General features: G+C 33.9%; 1 non-coding gene and 1 pseudogene across 1 annotated transcript; both read right to left on the reverse strand.

Annotated features, from left to right (window-relative positions):
- Positions 1-222: 222 nt before the first annotated feature.
- The window catches only part of LOC115706977 (putative hydrolase C777.06c), a 34,720-nt pseudogene continuing 11,302 nt past the window's right edge, over positions 223-23,640 (reverse strand).
- LOC133033759 (small nucleolar RNA R71) lies at positions 2,687-2,793 on the reverse strand. The gene has a single exon (XR_009685825.1). It is a non-coding gene; the product is annotated as a small nucleolar RNA R71 (small nucleolar RNA).

The raw sequence follows: 23,640 nt of genomic DNA on the forward strand, positions 1-23,640 counted from the left end.
GGACAAGGCCAAAGGAAACTTGTCTTTTACAAAAATTATATATTTTTTGGATCTCACTTTTTTATAGGAAAAAACATAAAAATAAAAACTTATCTTGAGAAGAATTTCTGTCAAGGTTCAGTTAAACAGTGATTGCTTTGTATCCTCCACTGTTGTTCTGATTTTGTGTATAAAAATACATATAAATGGAAAAGTAATGAAAGAAAGATTCTTGGATATATCTCATTGAAAGCACATATCTTATTTACCAGGAAAAATCAATAGTCAAGTGATGAAATTGGATGATGTACCAAAAAGTGCTAATAATATTTATTTTCTTCTCATTCTCTCTTATTTTGAAAACCAATATAACCCAGGAAAGATCAGTTGACAAATGTGGTTCAAAAGACATTTTCCTTAATTATGAGATTGATTTTAAGTCTAGAGAATTATAGGTACCCGAAGCCCATCATAGTTCAGTTCTACATCAAGGCCCTCTGTCTCCATCAACTTCATAAGATAGTTATTTACCTTCTCATGGTCCATTCGATGCATCATACCTTTACAAGTGCAAAACCTTATTGTTTCCCTGACCTGACATAATTTTATAACTGAGTTAAAATTGATTGACTTGTGAAAGTAAATTGAAGGTGTAGATCAAAAGAAACTAAATTTTCTTGTAACTTATAAATAAAACCACTAAACCAAGAAAAGAAGTTAAACCATACTGTTAGGCTATTTTTTTAGCTTATGTTTTGGATCCAATTTATGTGCGTTTTTAGCTGTGTTGGGACGGAATTACGCTTGTTTTCTATGTTTTCAGGTTCTTTGGAATAAAAGAGGTCTCGGGTGCAGAAATTCGTTAAAAGATGTGCTGAGCCGAAGAAAACACAATTTTTGAGTAATTGTGCACATCTGGCCGCGGCTAAACACAACCTGGCCGCGGCTAGATTTCGAAAATCCATGAAGCTTCAGTCGCCGCGGCGATGAAGAGGCTCGCCGCGGCCATTTAAAAGATACAGAGAGACCCCTTATTTTCAATTATCTCGCCGCGGCGAGAGGAAGCTTAGTCGCGGCGAGATCCCGTACGGACCAGGGCATTTTCGTCCATCGAACCCTAAATTTCAGTTATAAATAGAAAACTGCGATTGGAAGTCAGGGAGAGCGATCAGAAACCCTAAAATACAGCTGAGAGCGGCAGGAAGAGCATAGAGATTCAAGTGAAGATCCAGAATTCATCCACCAACAGTTCTTTTCTTTACTCCTCTTTAATTTATTTATGTTGAATATTGCTATAGGAATGGTTATGGATTTGTTTCTGAACTAAATTTCCCATTTAGGGAGGATGATGATTGTTGTTTAATGTTTTGCCTAGTTAATGTTTAATTACCATTCCTCAATTCTTGTGTGTGAAATTATCTTAATTTGTTCTTAATTTCATGTTTAAGATTGATCACCTTGTGCATGCTCTATGATCTCAATTCGAAATCTGAAAAGTGAGAATGGAGAATGCTAAAATTAAGATAATCAATGTTCTATGTGAAACGAAAGTATTTGCATGACTTATGTGACGAGTAGATTATTACTTAATGCTGATTTCATGTTAGTTTAATTAAGGAATTAATTAGATAACATGTGATTTAGAATCTAGAAGATCTGAAAGGAGCTAGGTTATTTCATAATCTGTCATTCACTTCAAGAATAGGATAGTAATTAAGCATTAACGATTTGGGTAAACAACAATAGGATTCTCCTCCCTATTATCTCATCTTGCTCAACTTTCAATTGTGTTATTAAGTTTTCTGAATTACTTTCATACTTTACTATTTTTAAATCATAATTACTTTTGATCTGCCAGATAGAATTATAAGTATAGTTTAGTGGTATTTAATCCAAATTCCTGTGGGATCGACCTCACCTGTGTGAGATTTACTACTTGATTGCGTATACTTGCGTAGTATTAATAAAATATAGCAACAAGTTTTTGGCGCCGTTGCCGGGGAATTGTTAAAGATTAATATTACATAAAATTATACTAACTTCTACTTTGGTATATTTTCTCTTGCTGATTTTTCTAACCTTTTTCTTGCAATATTTTCTTGATTTATTTCAGGAATCCTAAGTGCATGCGCCGTCAAGGACAAACAGTCATATTACCAGTTGATCCTGAAATCGAGAAAACTTGCAGGAGGAATCGAAAGAACAAGAGGCAAGAAAGAGTTTCGGCAAAGAATCGCCGAAACATCAGAGATCATGGCTGCGAATGTGAACAATAATGCTGGAAACAATGGGGGTAATAACGGTAATAATGGAGGTGCCGTGGAAGATCAAGCTAATGGCCGTAGCTTAAGAGATTACATTCTCTCTACTCTGACGGGAGTGCAGTCATGTATCAGGCCACCGGCAGTGGATGCAAACAATTTCGAGATTAAGCCTGCCATCCTTCAAATGGTGCAGTCTTCGCCCGCCTTTGGTGGTCTCCCTTCTGAAGATCCTAATTTGCATCTCTCTAACTTCATGGAACTTTGTGAAACTTTTAAGGTTAATGGAGTTAGCGATGATGCCATTCGACTGAGATTGTTTCCATTCTCGCTCAGAGAACGAGCCAAGAGTTGGTTGAATTCCTTGCCACCTAATTCTATTGCTACATGGAATGATCTGGCAACAAAATTCTTGTCAAAGTTCTTTCCTCCAACCTAAGTCTGCAAAGCTGAGAGGAGAAATCAATAATTTCTGCCAACAAGATAATGAATCTCTCCATGAGGCTTGGGAGAGGTTTAAAGATCTGATCAGGAGGTGTCCTCATCATGGTATAGAGAAGTGGATGCTGGTTCACAACTTTTATAACGTGGTGGTTCGATGTCCTCACGTTCCTCTTCTTCTCTTGCCGGAGGACCTCTTTGAACTGGCGGTTGACCATGAGGATGAGGAGGTTTGAAGCGAAGAACAGTCGCCAAGTTAATAGGGCGCTGTGGCGGTGCCTTTGTATCATATGAGTACTGCGGTACCCCATGTTTCTCACACAGATCAGTGATTATTCCAGCCAACCCAAGTCCTCCACCGGAAGATCCCTCAACCATAATGTCAAAGGTCACTCGAACAATATCCCCCACATTCAAATTATACCCTTTCATAATGCCGTAAACCCATTTAATTCTGTCTATTTGAGCATCAGAAAAATGCTTGTTGGGGAGCATCCTTGCACTAACAAAGTAAAGCCAAGCCTTGGCCACTGGGTTGAGTTCACATCGGTACAATTGGTATGGTTCTCCATTAAGCTCATGGAACCTAAGGCCAGGATACCCTAGAGTCTCAGCAATATCCACATAATTCAAACTTCTCTCTCGAAATTGCCGTTTCAAGGGTTGTTGCTCCACAGTGAAAGTTGGGAGGTCATAAAGGGCATGAATATCGGCTGTGGTAGCAGGCACTCTAACCCCCCTAACTCTGACTTTGCCATCTTCTCTTTCAGGCCAGTTGGCTAAAAATTTCAAAGCTAGAGTTTGATTACCACGCTCAGTGACATCTACGAACTTAGTCCACTGCCTATGTAGGATTTGATCCCTAATAGATGCAAAAGCAGGGGGAATGTTGACAGTTTGGCTTAGGTTCACAATGTCTATCCCTCTATCCTCAATGAATGCCCTATCTTTCAATTTCAAAAACCGCTCTTGAGCATCCATGTTGGTAAACCTAACTCTATCAAGATTAGAGCGTCCTCTAGGTGGGTTGGATGATGAAGCTCCCTCCTCATTAACTCTTAACCTCTTTGGACCCATCTCACCAAAAATTATATCCTAACTCCCAAGATTTTTCAAAATTTCGACAGCACTTCCCCTTAAAACTTGACTTCCCGGGATTTAAATCCCTTTCAATTTAACCCAATTCTATTCACACAATCAATTTCAACAATGTATATAGCAAAAACAATCCCAAATATCCACAAATAATCCAAAACTATCCAACAAATTCACAAATTCTTCAATAAAAATTGGATTGGAAGTCTTAGAATCAATACCTCAATGACACTCTTTCCTTTAATCATCCTCCATTGTTGACATCTTGAAGCTTTTGAGAAAGAAAAGGATGAATAAGGTTTTTTTTTTTTAATTTTTTGGGTGAGGTTTTAGGGATTTGGGGTTGATTTTGAGTGGGATTTAAAAACTTGTTGCTATATTTTATTAATACTACGCAAGTATACGCAATCAAGTAGTAAATCTCACACAGGTGAGGTCGATCCCACAGGGAATTGGATTAAATACCACTAAACTATACTTATAATTCTATCTGGCAGATCAAAAGTAATTATGATTTAAAAATAGTAAAGTATGAAAGTAATTCAGAAAACTTAATAACACAATTGAAAGTTGAGCAAGATGAGATAATAGGGAGGAGAATCCTATTGTTGTTTACCCAAATCGTTAATGCTTAATTACTATCCTATTCTTGAAGTGAATGACAGATTATGAAATAACCTAGCTCCTTTCAGATCTTCTAGATTCTAAATCACATGTTATCTAATTAATTCCTTAATTAAACTAACATGAAATCAGCATTAAGTAATAATCTACTCGTCACATAAGTCATGCAAATACTTTCGTTTCACATAGAACATTGATTATCTTAATTTTAGCATTCTCCATTCTCACTTTTCAGATTTCGAATTGAGATCATAGAGCATGCACAAGGTGATCAATCTTAAACATGAAATTAAGAACAAATTAAGATAATTTCACACACAAGAATTGAGGAATGGTAATTAAACATTAACTAGGCAAAACATTAAACAACAATCATCATCCTCCCTAAATGGGAAATTTAGTTCAGAAACAAATCCATAACCATTCCTATAGCAATATTCAACATAAATAAATTAAAGAGGAATAGAGAAAGAAACTGTTGGTGGATGAATCTGGATCTTCACTTTGATTTCCTTTGCTCTTCTTGCCTCTTTCTGCTGTGTTTTAGGGTTCCAAATCGCTTCCCCCTGACTTCCAATCGCAGTTTTCTATTTATAACTGAAATTTAGGGTTCGATGGACGAAAATGCCCCTGGTCCGTACGGGATCTCGCCGCGGCTAAGCTTCCTCTCGCCGCGGCGAGATAATTGAAAATAAGGGGTCTCTCTGTATCTTTTAAATGGCCGCGGCGAGCCTCTTCATCGCCGCGGCGACTGAAGCTTCATGGATTTTCGAAATCTAGCCGCGGCCAGGTTGTGTTTAGCCGCGGCCAGATGTGCACAATTACTCAAAAATTGTGTTTTCTTCGGCTCAGCACATCTTTTAACGAATTTCTGCACCCGAGACCTCTTTTATTCCAAAGAACCTGAAAACATAGAAAACAAGCGTAATTCCGTCCCAACACAGCTAAAAACGCACATAAATTGGATCCAAAACATAGGCTAAAAAAATAGCCTAACAAACTCCCCCAAACTGACTCTTTACTCGTCCCCGAGTAAACTAGGACTAAACTAAAAACAAACTGACAATGATAGCTAAACTTTCCAACAATTTAATTGTTACCACCACCTACACAACTTCAATCCATCAATAACCAGAATTTCAACTTGCCAACTCTAAGAACTACATTGAATGTGCAATTTACAAGTAAGTAATTCATACAAACATAAAACATCGCAATTGCCATCAATATCACAACTGTTCTAAACTTTCCAACATCCCACTAACACATGATCAATAATTTTGAACGACATACCTCTCTCCACTAATGTTGACAAATTTCTATTTGGAATCAATAGGTCTTTTTCGGTTAACATCGCATGGCTTAGGTACATGGGTAGGTGAGAAGTCATTTAGGCTATACTATACCATAAGCACTATTAACCAAACAAGCTTAGACATTTATTTTGCTTTCTTTCCATATATCCCAAAAACAGAAATAAGAGATTGCAATTTTTCTTATGTGTGTACCTCATAATTTTCTTAACTTTTTTTCAAGAAGACACATTTTTTTTCTTTTTTTCTTTTTTTTCATAGGCACAACACACAATATTATTCTTTTTTTTTTCAATCTCTCATTCCTACACTTTATTTTTCCACTTACAGCAGTTATCCCCCCAAACTTGCTTCAAGGCTCATGGCATAATAAGTTACGTTCAGGGTGAAAAGAATTTAAGATACGAATTCAGCTCAGTTAAGTGGTGAAAATTTTTTTAAAACAGGCTAAGGCTCAACTTTGGGTATACTATGGTAAAAATTTCTAGGTAGGCTTGAAAGGCTCAATCGTTCCAAAGAAAACTTGCCTAAATCACTTTCCAAACAAAAAAATATCAAGGATTTCGCTTCAAGAGAATATGTCATACAAATTCTATTCCATGTTCAATCAATCATTCCACAAACCAAATAGAGCAGAGGTGATATGTGAGAATAGCAAATGTTTTAAATCTACATGAATCACTTCCTAGCACACATCCATCTTAATTCAAACAGTTGCAAGTCAAGCACACAGTTATGTTTTAATCCATTGCACAAGTGATTAACAACAATTCAATCAATCTTTCAATTTAGCTATCACGCAAGACTAAAAAAAAAAACTAAAACAAACTAAACTAGAACAAATAAACGCGAAAAAAAAAAAAATTAAGTTTCTCCCCCCCAAACTAAAATGCACATTGTCTCCAATGTGTGAAAATAAACCAGGGTGAGAGAAACTTACCTGAGCCCCTTAGAAGGGGTTTGGCGGCGGTGGCTGGTCATAAGGGTTGAAACGGGGTGGCATGGCAAAATAGTTCGGTTCGTCCACACCGATATTCATCCTCGTGACAAGTGTATTCAATTGAGCCACCTGCTGCTCATCGAAGATACTCCTCTGGGTCATGTAATTTTGCATATGCATGTTTTGCTGAATCAGATAATTCAGCTGATCGTGAGTGTACTGCATGGCAGGGTCAAGAGGCCCGACAAGACGTGGTGGTTCGATGTCCTCACGTTCCTCTTCTTCTCTTGCCGGAGGACCTCTTTGAACTGGCGGTTGACCATGAGGATGAGGAGGTTTGAAGCGAAGAACAGTCGCCAAGTTAATAGGGCGCTGTGGCAGTGCCTTTGTATCATATGAGTACTGCGGTACCCCATGTTTCTCACACAGATCAGTGATTATTCCAGCCAACCCAAGTCCTCCACCGGAAGATCCCTCAACCATAATGTCAAAGGTCACTCGAACAATATCCCCCACATTCAAATTATACCCTTTCATAATGCCGTAAACCCATTTAATTCTGTCTATTTGAGCATCAGAAAAATGCTTGTTGGGGAGCATCCTTAAACTAACAAAGTAAAGCCAAGCCTTGGCCACTGGGTTGAGTTCACATCGGTACAATTGGTATAGTTCTCCATTAAGCTCATGGAACCTAAGTTCGTGTTGGGTTTTATGCCCTAAATAAAACTCATTTCAATATAATCAGATTTACTTATTAATATAGATCAGAAATAACATTTAATGTTGCATGGTTCACATGATTTATTTCATGATTATATGTACATAATGTATAAATTCATCTGAAACCCTTTTCACATACTTGATCCTGTTTATTGTGTCGTCAACACATTGGAAAGTAAACATGACTATGTGAATAAAGTTTCCTAGATTTATCAGACACGGTGGTTTTACCGATATGATAATCTACAACAAGAGTTTACTTGTATTTGGAGAAATACTATGTTCTTTCCAGAACATTGGTTAAAGTAAAGCTCAGGTTGGATGCATGGAGTATGCATCGGAAGGGACCGATATTGAACTTTGACTTAGATTTAATTAAACTTACCGTAAAATCTATTCAAGTCAATATCGCCTAGTTGATCCTAGATCAAATGATCTTAATCCTGATATGATTAGGCTCAATCTTGAAAGGCTATTCGTGTTCTTTGATTTGTTAGTTAAGCCTACTTTTAGGTCAGGGTGATACGTACATTTTGGGAACACGGTAGTGCAATTGAGTGGGAGCGCTATCATAAACATGGAATCTATAGCTTCTATCTGGCGAATAGTAAGCAAAGGATGATCTCCTTCGAGCTTGACCAAACGAACATAAATGGTGGAGTACTCATTTCACATAAGCTGAAATATCATTTATACGGGGTCAAGTGTTTTAAGGAATAAATACATTGTAGGGTGTAACGGTAATTTAATCCCTTTACAGTGTAGATCATTCATATAGAGGATCATTGATCACATTAGGATTATAACAATGGATAACTAATGATGTGTCTATATGGTGGAACATATAGAGCATTCTATATACTGAGAGTGCAATTCTGAGTTCTATGCGTGGATTCAACGAAGAATTAATAAGTTAGTGAATTTTAGTGCTAAATTCTTGATCTACTTATTGGAAGCTCGGTTATATAGACCCATGGTCCCCCCACTAGTTGAGATAATATTGCTTGTAAGACTCATGTAATTGGTTTTGATTAATCAATTATAATTCACGAATTAGACTATGTCTATTTGTGAAATTTTCACTAAGTAATGGCGAAATTGTAAAGAAAGAGTTTATAGGGGCATATTTGTTAATTATGATACTTTGTATGGTTCAATTAATAAATATGATAAATGACAATATTATTTAATAATTATTTATAGTTATTAAATAGTTAGAATTGGCATTTAAATGATTGAATTAGGAAATTGGCATTTTTGAGAAAATCAGATACAAAAGTGGTAAAATTGCAAAATTGCAAAAATCAAGGCCCAGTCCACCTAGCATAGGGCCGGCCACTTGTGTTATCTTTTTTAAATGATTTTTTCATTATTTTAATGCCATATAATTCAAATCAAACCCTAGTGGAATGCTATAAATAGATAGTGAAGGCTTCAGGAAAATTACACACTTTCTGAATCAGAAAAACCTGAGCCTCCACTCTCTTCTCTAGCCGCCACTCTCTCTCTCTTTTCTTCCTCAATATTTCGAACCTCTCTTAGTGATTAGAGTAGTGCCCACACACATCAAGTGATACCTCAATCATAGTGAGGAAGATCGTGAAGAAAGATCATCAGCAAAGGAGTTTCAGCATCAAAGATTCAGAGAAAGAGATCCAGGTTCAGATATTGATAATGCTCTGCTACAGAAAGGAATCAAGGGCTAGATATCTGAACGGAAGGAGTCATATTATTCCGCTGCACCCAATGTAAGGTTTCTTAAACTTTATATGTGTTTAATTTATCGTTTTAGAAAGTTCATATTTAGGATGTTAATAAACATACTTGTGAGTAGATCTAAGATCCTGGTAAAATAATTTCCAACAACTGGCCTCAGAGCCATGGTAATTGATTTACTTGCAAGAAATTTGGACTTTAAAACGATTGTTTGTATGTTCTTTGGATGGTATCATGTTGTATTGAGTGTTATTTGATGATTGATTGATGTTTGTGAAATTTTCGTGAAAAATAATTGTGATTTCGTTTCTGGAATTATTTTTATTGGATAGTATGGAAAAAATTAAGCAAGTTAGCCTTTTACAGAACTCAATTTGGATTTTATTTGAATTAGTTATGATTTTTTGAAGATTTGACAAAATCGGGGCTGTGCTGATAGTTTCCTGCGATCGCAGAACTGTCCGTACAGTTTCGGATTTTTTCCTTTTTCTTCAATTTTTCATACTTTTTCATGGAATTAACTTCCAATTTTTTGTATGGTTTTGTATATATACTATTACTATTCCTAATTCAATTCTAATTATCATTTTGAATTAATTTAAATTTTTTTAATTTAATTCAAGATATTAGTGTAATTTGAATTTGAATAGAATTAGTATTTATCTTTTTGCTTAAAAATCTATCTTATTTTAAAATTTGATTATATCTTATCTTATTTTAAATTTAAAAATAAGATATTAATAATCATGTAATTTTTAAATGATATAAGATATTTTGCTAACTTTTTTTTTAAATTTTGTTATTTTATTTATTTAAATTACATTTAAAATTTGAAAAAGATATTTATTTATCTTTTCTAATTTTTTATTTAATTTTTATTTATAAAATAACATTTAAAATTTAAAAGTAGTTAGCAATTTTTTTTGAAATGATATTTAGGTTGGTTGAAACCTAATTTTTCAAAAATTGTAGGTTTAATTTTAAATTTAAATTTTTTAAAAATTTCGAATTTTTCAAATTTTTTTTTAAATTTTTCGAAAAAATTATTTTTTTTATTTAATTAATTATTTTCGAAATTAAATATTTAATTTAAAATTAAATAAATCCTACATCCAACTATCCAACTAACCTTGTTGCAGGAGTATGTGTTTTAGCTTATGTGTAAGTTTTTAAAACCTATTATTACTTGATTGCAAATAGCCATGGTTACTTTTTGCCGATCTAATGATCTCGATGGCTCCGGTCAAGATAATAATTTGTAACAGGTATATTTACAATCTTCTTTCATCTGTGTATGACCTAGCAACATGATAGGACCCATCCAAAGTGTGCCTGTGTGAGCCTATGTGTTTAATTTTATTATAGATGCATATAGGTTAATGTTGCTAAATAAAATGTCATAGTCATTGATAGATTTTATTTAGGCCCATTTAGTTTTGGGCTTATTCAATTAATAACAGTTGTTCTTATTAAGGTTAAATTCCTCTCTTTTGGGCCTTGTGTGAGAGTTGGGAGCCATAGAAGTGGGTACGACATACTGAACCCAGCACCCCCTCACACAAACCACCCCAATTGTGAAGGCCCATTTGCTCGATTTGAATGATCGTACTAGGTTAATTAAACTAGTTTAACCTAATAAAATTGATTAGCAACATAATTAATTTCATTTATTTTGAAATTAATTTAAGAAAAATATAGTTTAAGGAATTTTATATTCTAAGCTAAACTATATGTATTTTCTTGTATTTAATTAAATATAGAATTATAACCATCTAGATTCTTTCTGGAACTTAATTTAAATTTTTCATTAAATATTCCTATTTAAGTTGATATTTAGTTATCTTCAACTAACCAACTTAAATCTGAATATCTTTTGAATTCAAAATTTCAAAATTAAGTTGAGGAATTTTAGGCATTGGTTATTAAGATTCTTTAGATATTTTTTTTAAGTTAATATCTTTTCAAATATTAACTTAAAATGGAATATTTTCAAATTAAGTGGTTACAACTTAATTTTTGATATTTAATTAAATTTAAATTTGAAAATATTTAAGTTCTAGATTTTTCTAGTACAACTTAAATTAGCTATTTTTTCAAATTTTGTGGAAAAGATACTTAGTCAAATAAGATATTTTCTAGATAGTTATTTCTAGACTACTTATTATTTCTAATATTAAATAGGAAAATATTATAAATTGTGAAATTAATTATTTAAATAATTAATTTTGGTACAATTTATTTTAAGTATATTTTTCCTAGTATTAAACTAGAGATTAATAATTAAGTCTTCTCTACACTTAATTATTTATTTCTTGAATTTAATACATTTAATTAATTTGAAAATTAAATATTTAAGTTGATTTTTATCATCATACTTAAATATTTCTTTTTCATGACATTTAATTAAATAGAATATTATTTTTAGTTGAAATTTATTTTTTTCAACTAAATTTAAATAATTTTCAAAATATATTTTTTCTTTATTTTATTAATCAATTTTCGAAATTGTATTTCTTAAATGCTAGAATTTCGAATTTTATCTTGAAAAATAGATTAAGTTGTAAATTAATTATTTTAATTAATTCTTGGATCAACTTAAATCAATGATTTTTTCATTTATTGATTAATTTAAAATAAATTGAATTAAAGTATATTATTAGAAATAGAATTAATTAGTCAAAGGAAAATCTAGATAGGTGATATTTTTGCTTGAAGTTTTTTTCTAGTGTATTTAATTAAATAGAAAATTAATATTTAAGTTGATTTTCATCATCATACTTAAATATTTGTAATTTTTCTTATATATTTAATTAAATAGGAAAATTATATTTTTTGTTGTAAATTAATTTTATTAATTAATTTTGGGCCAACATTAAATTAGAATAATTTTTCCAGGATTTATTTTTTATTTTAATATGCATTTTTCGAAAATTGTATTCTTATATACTTTAATTTTTCGAAATGCAATATATATTTATAGAAAATTAAATTTGAGTTGTAAATTAATTTAAATTAATTTTGTAACAACTTAAATATTTTTTCTAAATATTTATTGGAAATTATTACTAAGATGGAAATAATTCATGTTATTTTCATATCCATCTAAGTAAAATTTATAAATATTAAATTAAAATTTATATTTAGAATTTTTCATTCTAAATTGGAAATTTTAAATAAATAAATATATATTTAAAATAAATAGAATAAATAAAGAGAATAAAAGAAAATACAACTCTTTTTAAATAATGAGCTTTATTATCAAGAGACATTCGATCTCCATTGTGGGTTTTACACCGCGTTTGTTTTAGTGAGTAATCCTCCCTAATGGAGGAACGTTCATTAGCAATTTCGCACCGTTTAACCTCGCATGATAAGTAGTTTGTAAGTGTTTTGTATGGTATGGATCACCCTAATGGTGGCGACCATACTTGACTTGCAAATTATGAAACAATGGTGGAAGCTCATAAGATAGAATTGCCTTGACTCTCGCCTAAACGGGACAACGCTGAATTCCAATCTTGATCGAATAAAAGGTTGCTAGAATGTTTAACATTTTAGACGAGCTGACAACTCTATTCAATGAATGGTAGCTTTGACTCTCGCCTAAACGGGACACTGATATCAGTTTGTTGAAAACCTTGGAAATTATTTAGGATTGTAAGTTTTAGTATTTTCACTTGTCATTCCTACTTACTATATGTTTATAATTTCTGAATTGTGTATGAATTATATTGAACCATGTTATTTTCTGTTATTAAGTTGTAGTTTAATTTCGAATCTTCATTGTTGGTCTAACTTGGCTTGTTTATCTAATGAGATAAATCCCTAGTGGATTTTCACCATTAGACATACATAATAGTGTTAGATCTCGAAAGATAAATATTGTATATGCGACATCTAGCTGTTCATCAATTGATGACACCTTAGACTAGTATTTTTACGATATGAAACAAGAAGATTATATAAATAAGATTACTTTGACTTTCGCTAATCGAAGCATCGTTGGATTCTTATTTTAACCGAAATTATCCTAATTCCTCTTAGCTTATTCATTTCGAATTAGCTTTAAAAACATATCATTGGATGAATGGTCTATAAATCATTTCATGTCATTTTATATGACGCATATGATTATAACCCCGAAATTCTATTCCCAATTGATATAAATCCTCAATCTTAGAAATCTCCTACTTGTATGGGCAAATCTGACTTAGAGTTTGTATTAGTAGTGGTGGTCCAAGAAAGAATTACTCATTAAATTTGGTTGAATTTAAGTCTTTGACTTTAATTTTAGATTCCAAATAGAAATTTTCTTAAATTTCTAATTCCAGAATACAATACAGTTACACTTTCTCAAGTGTTTAATATCCATCTTTGATTAATGGATTAAAACTGTATGGAATGTGAGTTAGGTATTCTGTGACCAGGATCCACTTGAAGTATTCTAAGAACTCTTTGATGTAACTAAACCTATGTCATCATAGACACTACCACATTTTCTTAATCTATGGCATTTGTATCTTGTTCATAGTGGATTTGACAAGATCAATCTCTGCAAAGAGTTAATATGCCTATATCCACTAAAAGTAATTCATCTCATTCGCAGATGGATGTACATTCAGGGGTGGATATGAGTTTTTCGTTGTATTCTTAAAGCGATAACTCTAGATTATACCTTTTAGCAAAGAAATTTGAAATGTTTGAAAAATTTCATTAATTTCTAGCAATGGTTAAACACCATTAAGGTATGTGGTTAAAGATCTTGCGAACTGATAGGGGTGGAGAAATAGTTAGTAGATATGCAGTTCAAAGATCATTAAATTGATTTTTGAATTATATCCAAACTTACCTCCCTAGAAATTTCGAGTTGCATATTGATGATTAGTTACTAGTCGTTGCCTAAATCCTTCTATGGTAATACAATTTCAGAATGATGTAATGGTTGTATACTTAATGTAAATCATTACTAGATTCATGGATGACCTAATCAAAATCTTAAGAAAAGCTAGAACTGTTAACCATGTTTTCTTAGCTATTCTAAGTGATTAGGGGTGGACCATCCCATTGTCAATAGATAAGAAAGTGTTTGTTCAAACAAATACTACTTTTCTAAGAAAATGACTAAGTCTGGAAAACAAGTAGCAAATAAAGGAGATATTTAATTCTTGATTCCAAAAGTGTTCTATCATCTTATATGACATATGATGATCCCACTGCCTCTCTTGTCTTGTCACAACCAAAGAGGTTAATACCATTTAGTTTTCTTCGACATAATTCGCGGTACCTTGTCGTAGTGGGAGAGTTTCTAGAACTCACCTTCTTATGACTTGGGAGACACTAGTGATTAAAATCCATTGTGAGTTTAAACAAGTAATGGATTGTCAAGATAAGAAACTAAGAAGAAAGCCAATAGAACTATGGTTTAATCCATTCACATGGAATGACCTAAAGTTTTCTATTACAAGGACATAAAAGGAAATTTTCGTTAATAAGTCTATTCTATGGACTTAACAAAACTTCCTGTTCCTAGTATTATAGGTTTGAGTTTATCTAAACCTATGGCTTGTGGTATACCTGGTAATTACTTACTCTAGTGCAAGCAACTTACTTTAGTAAGATGCTGAAGCATTTTCTTTCTAATGGCAATCTATAGAAGCTTCACAACTTCTTAGGTATAGATTTTATTTATCTAAGGAAAAGTCTTAACTATTCCAGAAAAGATAAAGCCATGAAAGAATTTCTTACATCAACAGTGAGAGGTCTTAGATATGCTTTTGTATGCCTTAGATCGTACACCCGCCGTTGAGTGGGAGTAATGAGTAGGTATCGATTAATCCAGAGAAGAACATTGGAAGACAATCAAGTAAATTTTAAGATTAAGAAGAGGAACTATATGTTAGTCTATAAGGGTGTGTTTAAAACTCTTAGACTACACCATATCAGATTTCGAAATTTGCCTATGTGCTAGTAAATATTTCTGATAAGATGGTGGTTACTCTGGGGGTGGAATAGTGATTTTGGAGAAGTGTAAAAACCTATCTGAAGTCTCTAGGTCTACCGTAAAAGTGGACCGAATGTTAAAGCTAACTCGAAAGTTACTTATTCGATCTAAGGAAAGTTCTATACATCTTTGGCACCATTCCAAATTGCCTTAAACTACTAGTGTTAATTTCCTGATTAACCAAAAGTAGTTGCCAAAGGTATAGAATCCAGTATCCCAAGAGAGTAGACATATAGAGAGGAATTTCACATTATCAATGATTTTGTGATTAAAGGAAGAGTAATAGTGGAGAAAAGGTTGTGGTTAATTCAACCTTTCAGATCCTATTACGAGGAGTTTACTACTACTACACTTGATTTGCATATCAAGGTGTCGAGATTATTTGAAACGCACTTTTTGTTTTATATTAGTGCAAGTGGGAGTTTGTTGGGTTTTATGCCCTAAATAAAACTCATTTCAATATAATCGATTTACTTATTAATATAGATCGTAAATAACATTTAATGTTGCATGGTTCACATGATTTATTTCATGATTATATGTACATAATGTATAAATTCATCCGAAACCCTTTTCACATACTTGATCCCGTTTATCGTGTCGTCAACACATTGGAAAGTAAACATGACTATGTGAATAAAGTTTCCTAGATTTATCGTACACAGTGGTTTTACCGATATGATAATCTACAACAAGAGTTTACTTGTATTGGGAGAAATACTATGTTCTTTCCAGAGCATTGGTTAAAGTAAAGCTTGGGTTGGATGCATGGAGTATGCATCGAAGTGGACCGATATTGAACTTTGACTTAGATTTAATTAAACTTACCGTAAAATCTATTCAAGTCAATATCGCCTAGTTGATCCTAGATCAAATGATCTTAATCCTGATATGATTAGGCTCAATCTTGAAAGGCTATTCGTGTTCTTTGATTTGTTAGTTAAGCCTACTTTTAGGTCAGGGTGATACGTACATTTTGGGAACACGGTAGTGCAATTGAGTGGGAGCGCTATCATAAACATGGAATCTATAGCTTCTATCTGGCGAATAGTAAGCAAAGGATGATCTCCTTCGAGCTTCGACCAAACGAACATAAATGGTGGAGTACTCATTTCACATAAGCCGAAATATCATTTATACGGGGTCAAGTGTTTTAAGGAATAAATACATTGTAGGGTGTAACGGTAATTTAATCCCTTTACAGTGTAGATCATTCATATAGAGGATCATTGATCACATTAGGATTATAACAATGGATAACTAATGATGTGTCTATATGGTGGAACATATAGAGCATTCTATATACTGAGAGTGCAATTCTGAGTTCTATGCGTGGATTCAACGAAGAATTAATAAGTTAGTGAATTTTAGTGCTAAATTCTTGATCTACTTATTGGAAGCTCGGTTATATAGACCCATGGTCCCCCCACTAGTTGAGATAATATTGCTTGTAAGACTCATGTAATTGGTTTTGATTAATCAATTATAATTCACGAATTAGACTATGTCTATTTGTGAAATTTTCACTAAGTAATGGCGAAATTGTAAAGAAAGAGTTTATAGGGGCATATTTGTTAATTATGATACTTTGTATGGTTCAATTAATAAATATGATAAATGACAATATTATTTAATAATTATTTATAGTTATTAAATAGTTAGAATTGGCATTTAAATGATTGAATTAGGAAATTGGCATTTTTGAGAAAATCAGATACAAAAGTGGTAAAATTGCAAAATTGCAAAAATCAAGGCCCAGTCCACCTAGCATAGGGCCGGCCACTTGTGTTATCTTTTTTAAATGATTTTTTCATTATTTTAATGCCATATAATTCAAATCAAACCCTAGTGGAATGCTATAAATAGATAGTGAAGGCTTCAGGAAAATTACACACTTTCTGAATCAGAAAAACCTGAGCCTCCACTCTCTTCTCTAGCCGCCACTCTCTCTCTCTTTTCTTCCTCAATATTTCGAACCTCTCTTAGTGATTAGAGTAGTGCCCACACACATCAAGTGATACCTCAATCATAGTGAGGAAGATCGTGAAGAAAGATCATCAGCAAAGGAGTTTCAGCATCAAAGATTCAGAGAAAGAGATCCAGGTTCAGATATTGATAATGCTCTGCTACAGAAAGGAATCAAGGGCTAGATATCTGAACGGAAGGAGTCATATTATTCCGCTGCACCCAATGTAAGGTTTCTTAAACTTTATATGTGTTTAATTTATCGTTTTAGAAAGTTCATATTTAGGATGTTAATAAACATACTTGTGAGTAGATCTAAGATCCTGGTAAAATAATTTCCAACAGTTCGTAGATGTCACTGAGCGTGGTAATCAAACTCTAGCTTTGGAATTTTTAGCCAACTGGCCTGAAAGAGAAGATGGCAAAGTCAGAGTTAGGGGGGTTAGAGTGCCTGCTACCACAGCCGATATTCATGCCCTTTATGACCTCCCAACTTTCACTGTGGAGCAACAACCCTTGAAACGGCAATTTCGAGAGAGAAGTTTGAATTATGTGGATATTGCTGAGACTCTAGGGTATCCTGGCCTTAGGTTCCATGAGCTTAATGGAGAACTATACCAATTGTACCGATGTGAACTCAACCCAGTGGCCAAGGCTTGGCTTTACTTTGTTAGTGCAAGGATGCTCCCCAACAAGCATTTTTCTGATGCTCAAATAGACAGAATTAAATGGGTTTACGGCATTATGAAAGGGTATAATTTGAATGTGGGGGATATTGTTCGAGTGACCTTTGACATTATGGTTGAGGGATCTTCCGGTGGAGGACTTGGGTTGGCTGGAATAATCACTGATCTGTGTGAGAAACATGGGGTACCGCAGTACTCATATGATACAAAGGCACTGCCACAGCGCCCTATTAACTTGGCGACTGTTCTTCGCTTCAAACCTCCTCATCCTCATGGTCAACCGCCAGTTCAAAGAGGTCCTCCGGCAAGAGAAGAAGAGGAACGTGAGGACATCGAACCACCACGTCTTGTCGGGCCTTCGACCCCCGCCATGCAAGACACTCACGATCACCGAATTATCCGATTCAAAGAAACATGCATATGCAAAATTACATGGCCCAGAGGAGTATCTTCGATGAGCAGCAGGTGGCTCAATTGAATACACTTGTCACGAGGATGAATATCGGTGTGGACGAACCGAACTATTTTGCCATGCCACCCCGTTTCAACCCTTATGACCAGCCACCGCCGCCAAACCCCTTCTAAGGGGCTCAGGTAAGTTTCTCTCACCCTGGTTTATTTTCACACATTGGAGACAATGTGCATTTTAGTTTGGGGGGGAGAAACTTAATTTTTTTTTTTTCGCGTTTATTTGTTCTAGTTTAGTTTGTTTTAGTTTTTTTTTTTAGTCTTGCGTGATAGCTAAATTGAAAGATTGATTGAATTGTTGTTAATCACTTGTGCAATGGATTAAAACATAACTGTGTGCTTGACTTGCAACTGTTTGAATTAAGATGGATGTGTGCTAGGAAGTGATTCATGTAGATTTAAAACATTTGCTATTCTCACATATCACCTCTGCTCTATTTGGTTTGTGGAATGATTGATTGAACATGGAATAGAATTTGTATGACATATTCTCTTGAAGCGAAATCCTTGATATTTTTTTGTTTGGAAAGTGATTTAGGCAAGTTTTCTTTGGAACGATTGAGCCTTTCAAGCCTACCTAGAAATTTTTACCATAGTATACCCAAAGTTGAGCCTTAGCCTGTTTTAAAAAAATTTTCACCACTTAACTGAGCTGAATTCGTATCTTAAATTCTTTTCACCCTGAACGTAACTTATTATGCCATGAGCCTTGAAGCAAGTTTGGGGGGATAACTGCTGTAAGTGGAAAAATAAAGTGTAGGAATGAGAGATTGAAAAAAAAAAGAATAATATTGTGTGTTGTGCCTATGAAAAAAAAGAAAAAAAGAAAAAAAATGTGTCTTCTTGAAAAAAAGTTAAGAAAATTATGAGGTACACACATAAGAAAAATTGCAATCTCTTATTTCTGTTTTTGGGATATATGGAAAGAAAGCAAAATAAATGTCTAAGCTTGTTTGGTTAATAGTGCTTATGGTATAGTATAGCCTAAATGACTTCTCACCTACCCATGTACCTAAGCCATGCGATGTTAACCGAAAAAGACCTATTGATTCCAAATAGAAATTTGTCAACATTAGTGGAGAGAGGTATGTCGTTCAAAATTATTGATCATGTGTTAGTGGGATGTTGGAAAGTTTAGAACAGTTGTGATATTGATGGCAATTGCGATGTTTTATGTTTGTATGAATTACTTACTTGTAAATTGCACATTCAATGTAGTTCTTAGAGTTGGCAAGTTGAAATTCTGGTTATTGATGGATTGAAGTTGTGCAGGTGGTGGTAACAATTAAATTGTTGGAAAGTTTAGCTATCATTGTCAGTTTGTTTTTAGTTTAGTCCTAGTTTACTCGGGGACGAGTAAAGAGTCAGTTTGGGGGAGTTTGTTAGGCTATTTTTTTAGCCTATGTTTTGGATCCAATTTATGTGCGTTTTTAGCTGTGTTGGGACGGAATTACGCTTGTTTTCTATGTTTTCGTGTTCTTTGGAATAAAAGAGGTCTCGGGTGCGTAAATTCGTTAAAAGATGTGTCGAGCCGAAGAAAACACAATTTTTGAGTAATTGTGCACATCCGGCCGCGCTAAACACAACTCGGCCGCGCTAGATTTCGAAAATCCATGAAGCTTCAGTCGCCGCGGCGATGAAGAGGCTCGCCGCGGCCATTTAAAAGATACAGAGAGACCCCTTATTTTCAATTATCTCGCCGCGGCGAGAGGAAGCTTAGCCGCGGCGAGATCCCGTACGGACCAGGGGCATTTTCGTCCATCGAACCCTAAATTTCAGTTATAAATAGAAAACTGCGATTGGAAGTCAGGGGGAAGCGATTTGGAACCCTAAAACACAGCAGAAAGAGGCAAGAAGAGCAAAGGAAATCAAAGTGAAGATCCAGATTCATCCACCAACAGTTTCTTTCTCTATTCCTCTTTAATTTATTTATGTTGAATATTGCTATAGGAATGGTTATGGATTTGTTTCTGAACTAAATTTCCCATTTAGGGAGGATGATGATTGTTGTTTAATGTTTTGCCTAGTTAATGTTTAATTACCATTCCTCAATTCTTGTGTGTGAAATTATCTTAATTTGTTCTTAATTTCATGTTTAAGATTGATCACCTTGTGCATGCTCTATGATCTCAATTCGAAATCTGAAAAGTGAGAATGGAGAATGCTAAAATTAAGATAATCAATGTTCTATGTGAAACGAAAGTATTTGCATGACTTATGTGACGAGTAGATTATTACTTAATGCTGATTTCATGTTAGTTTAATTAAGGAATTAATTAGATAACATGTGATTTAGAATCTAGAAGATCTGAAAGGAGCTAGGTTATTTCATAATCTGTCATTCACTTCAAGAATAGGATAGTAATTAAGCATTAACGATTTGGGTAAACAACAATAGGATTCTCCTCCCTATTATCTCATCTTGCTCAACTTTCAATTGTGTTATTAAGTTTTCTGAATTACTTTCATACTTTACTATTTTTAAATCATAATTACTTTTGATCTGCCAGATAGAATTATAAGTATAGTTTAGTGGTATTTAATCCAATTCCCTGTGGGATTGACCTCACCTGTGTGAGATTTACTACTTGATTGCGTATACTTGCGTAGTATTAATAAAATATAGCAACACATACCAGTGAACAGAGTTCTTTTCAGTTGAATTTTCCGCACTTCCTCCAAAGCCTGGAAAAGATCAAATTGAAATTAAGATTGTCACTAAGACAGTTTTATTACTGTTGGGATGAATTGGATTTTACCTTTGGAAGTCCAAAATGTGTTGATGATGACCGGTCCGTTCTTAAGGCATCCTGAGGAAATGATTTGAAACATCAGCAAGGCCCCAAATTTATTGTTATTATTATGCTTTTGAACTATTTTTGGATTAATATACTTCTTTTTTGAAGAGTTAAATTGGTCATAAAAGTTTGAGTTAAACAGAATAGTTAGATGAATGAATAGGGAGGCACCATAATCAGGATTTCACAATCCTTGAGGAGTGGATAAGTTTCTTCAGGTATCTTCAGGTATTTCACTAACATCGCTGCACAAGTGAATCACATTAGCTTGGGAATCCTAATCAATTTCAAAGAAATCTAGGTGCAAGGATTGCAATTATATTATAGATTTGTGTGGCACAATGAAGCATTACCTAATGTAACAAATACTACCAAAACAAAAACCAAGGGAGCGGTAACCACGACCATGCCACACAGGCAAAGGGGTGAACTGAAACAGAAGATTTAAATGAAAAATATGACAGGAAAATTATAGTATTGAAAGGAATTTTTTATCATATCATCACTAATTTATTAGTTATCTTAAGAATAGAAAGTACGCAATCCAGAGACCTCCGATTGCATTAGCATGAGAATGAGTAATTATAACCGCATCAATTGTTCTTAGTCTGGCAAAAATAAAACTAGTTACGAGAAAGAACATACTAGAGAAAATGCAAAAACATGATAATGAGTCTGCAGGAGAAGCGCTGGGCAATCGGATGGTCTAACAACACAAAGAGATCAAAAATCTCTAAAAATGAAATGGACAGTTAATGGTAGTTTTGCTATTTGCAGAATGCGAATTTGACATTTATCAATGTAATCACTACATATACAGATATTGTGACCCTCAGATAGCCAGTGTGACCAGCAGAAAATTACACTATTAAATTAAAATGAAATAATGAATAATCACTAAACAAGATAATAACTAACCAATAGGCTGGAAACCATTGAAGACCACTGTGGTAGAAGAATCTGCATTACAGAAACTAATTGATGAAGCACTGTCATGACCCATAACAATAACAGAACCAATGTAGATACTTACTTTCCCGCATCTATAAGGATGTTGCCTTTTCCAGATGTTGTGGCACATCGAATGAGGATGCAGTCTCCTATTTTTATTACCCGGTTCTGCAGCTTTTGAGCAAACCTGTAAAATTCAAAATCATGACATTGTCTGAATCATCAAAGTTTTATTTTGTAAGAAATATAAGGAATCAGTTTGAACTTGGAGAAAGTGCAGAAAAAGTACGTAGGCCTAAAGGTTGAGCATTCATATCTCGCATGTCTTCAGAGGATTAATCAAGCAGCTCACACAAGGAATTCCTTCACTTGTTCCTGTAACCATAAAAATGATCTCTGATTGACACTTAGGTAACTCCGCACCAGAGACCCCTCTTGCATTACCTGCTACGCATGAGTCATCAAGTCATAAACAACTGCATTTGGAACCTACATATAGGGGAAATCACCAGAATTCTCTGTATGTTTCCTCATCGATGATAGATGCTCTTGTCATGAGTAGTCAACATAATTATTATTTTTTTCCTCCAAATTACTTGATATTTTACTAATTCACATAGGCAATGGAAGCAGCCATAAAAACAGGAGCCTAGTTATTGCATATGGATAACAGATGAAAGAGAATTCATTGTAGCATTAGCAACAAGTTTAGCTTCTTAAACAACATAAAGCACCAGCATTCAACCCTGAATCATTTCATTAAAATTCCCAACTAATATAAAAAATCTCATGTCTATGCCATACTTGTGCAAAACACGTAAAAAGTAATAGCAAAAGCTACGTATCCTTAAGAAAATTAAGAATGTTGGTCTATTTAGAAACAGTAAAATGATGTAAACTCAAGAAACTTTTGAAGTTAACATAAAAAAAAAAGGATTCGGAGTGTCTATATGATCAAAGTTATACTTACGAGAGCATATGTAGAGAAATAGCAGTACCCAAATAAACATAACAGTGACATAATTGAGATTTCTAGTCTATTAAACAACATAATCCTAATAATATAAACGCCAATGATAAAACCCATCTATATCTATAATTAAACTGAAACAGCACAATGCCAAATCAAAAATTAAAAAACTGATAATAATGTAGAACAGCCGCAAGACAAACTAACCCTAAACAAATTATATACATTAATTATTTAGGGGTTACGTACCAGATCGAAGATAAGCATCGAGAAACCGTCTAAAGGGAGATGAGGCAGTCTTAGGAAGTGAAATTGAGGAAGTGGAGAGTGGGATTGGGCGTCTGTAGGGGCAAAATAGGTTAGGGAATAAGGGCGAAGGTTGTTTTGGCAATGCAAAAAGGAGATTAAGAGGCTGTTGGGCTGTGTTTTGAGTTTTCTAAATTGTGTTTTTAAAATTGGGAATAAAAAATAATTTTTTATCATTTTAAAGTTATATTGGTGTTTGGCTCAAGTTTTTTAAAACAATATTTATATATTTTTTATTGAAAAAAACTAATATTCTACACCATATGAATCCATCTAATCATGGACCAAACTCCGAACTCAGACCTGAACTTGAACCCGGATTCGGGCACGGCCCCGGACCCGACATAGATGCGCACTCGGACTAGGACCCAGACTTAGGCCGGGGTTCGGGTCCAGTTTCGGGTAG

This window comes from Cannabis sativa, chromosome 1 (genome assembly GCF_029168945.1).
Source record: "Cannabis sativa cultivar Pink pepper isolate KNU-18-1 chromosome 1, ASM2916894v1, whole genome shotgun sequence".
In the NCBI taxonomy this organism is placed as follows: Eukaryota; Viridiplantae; Streptophyta; class Magnoliopsida; order Rosales; family Cannabaceae; genus Cannabis; species Cannabis sativa.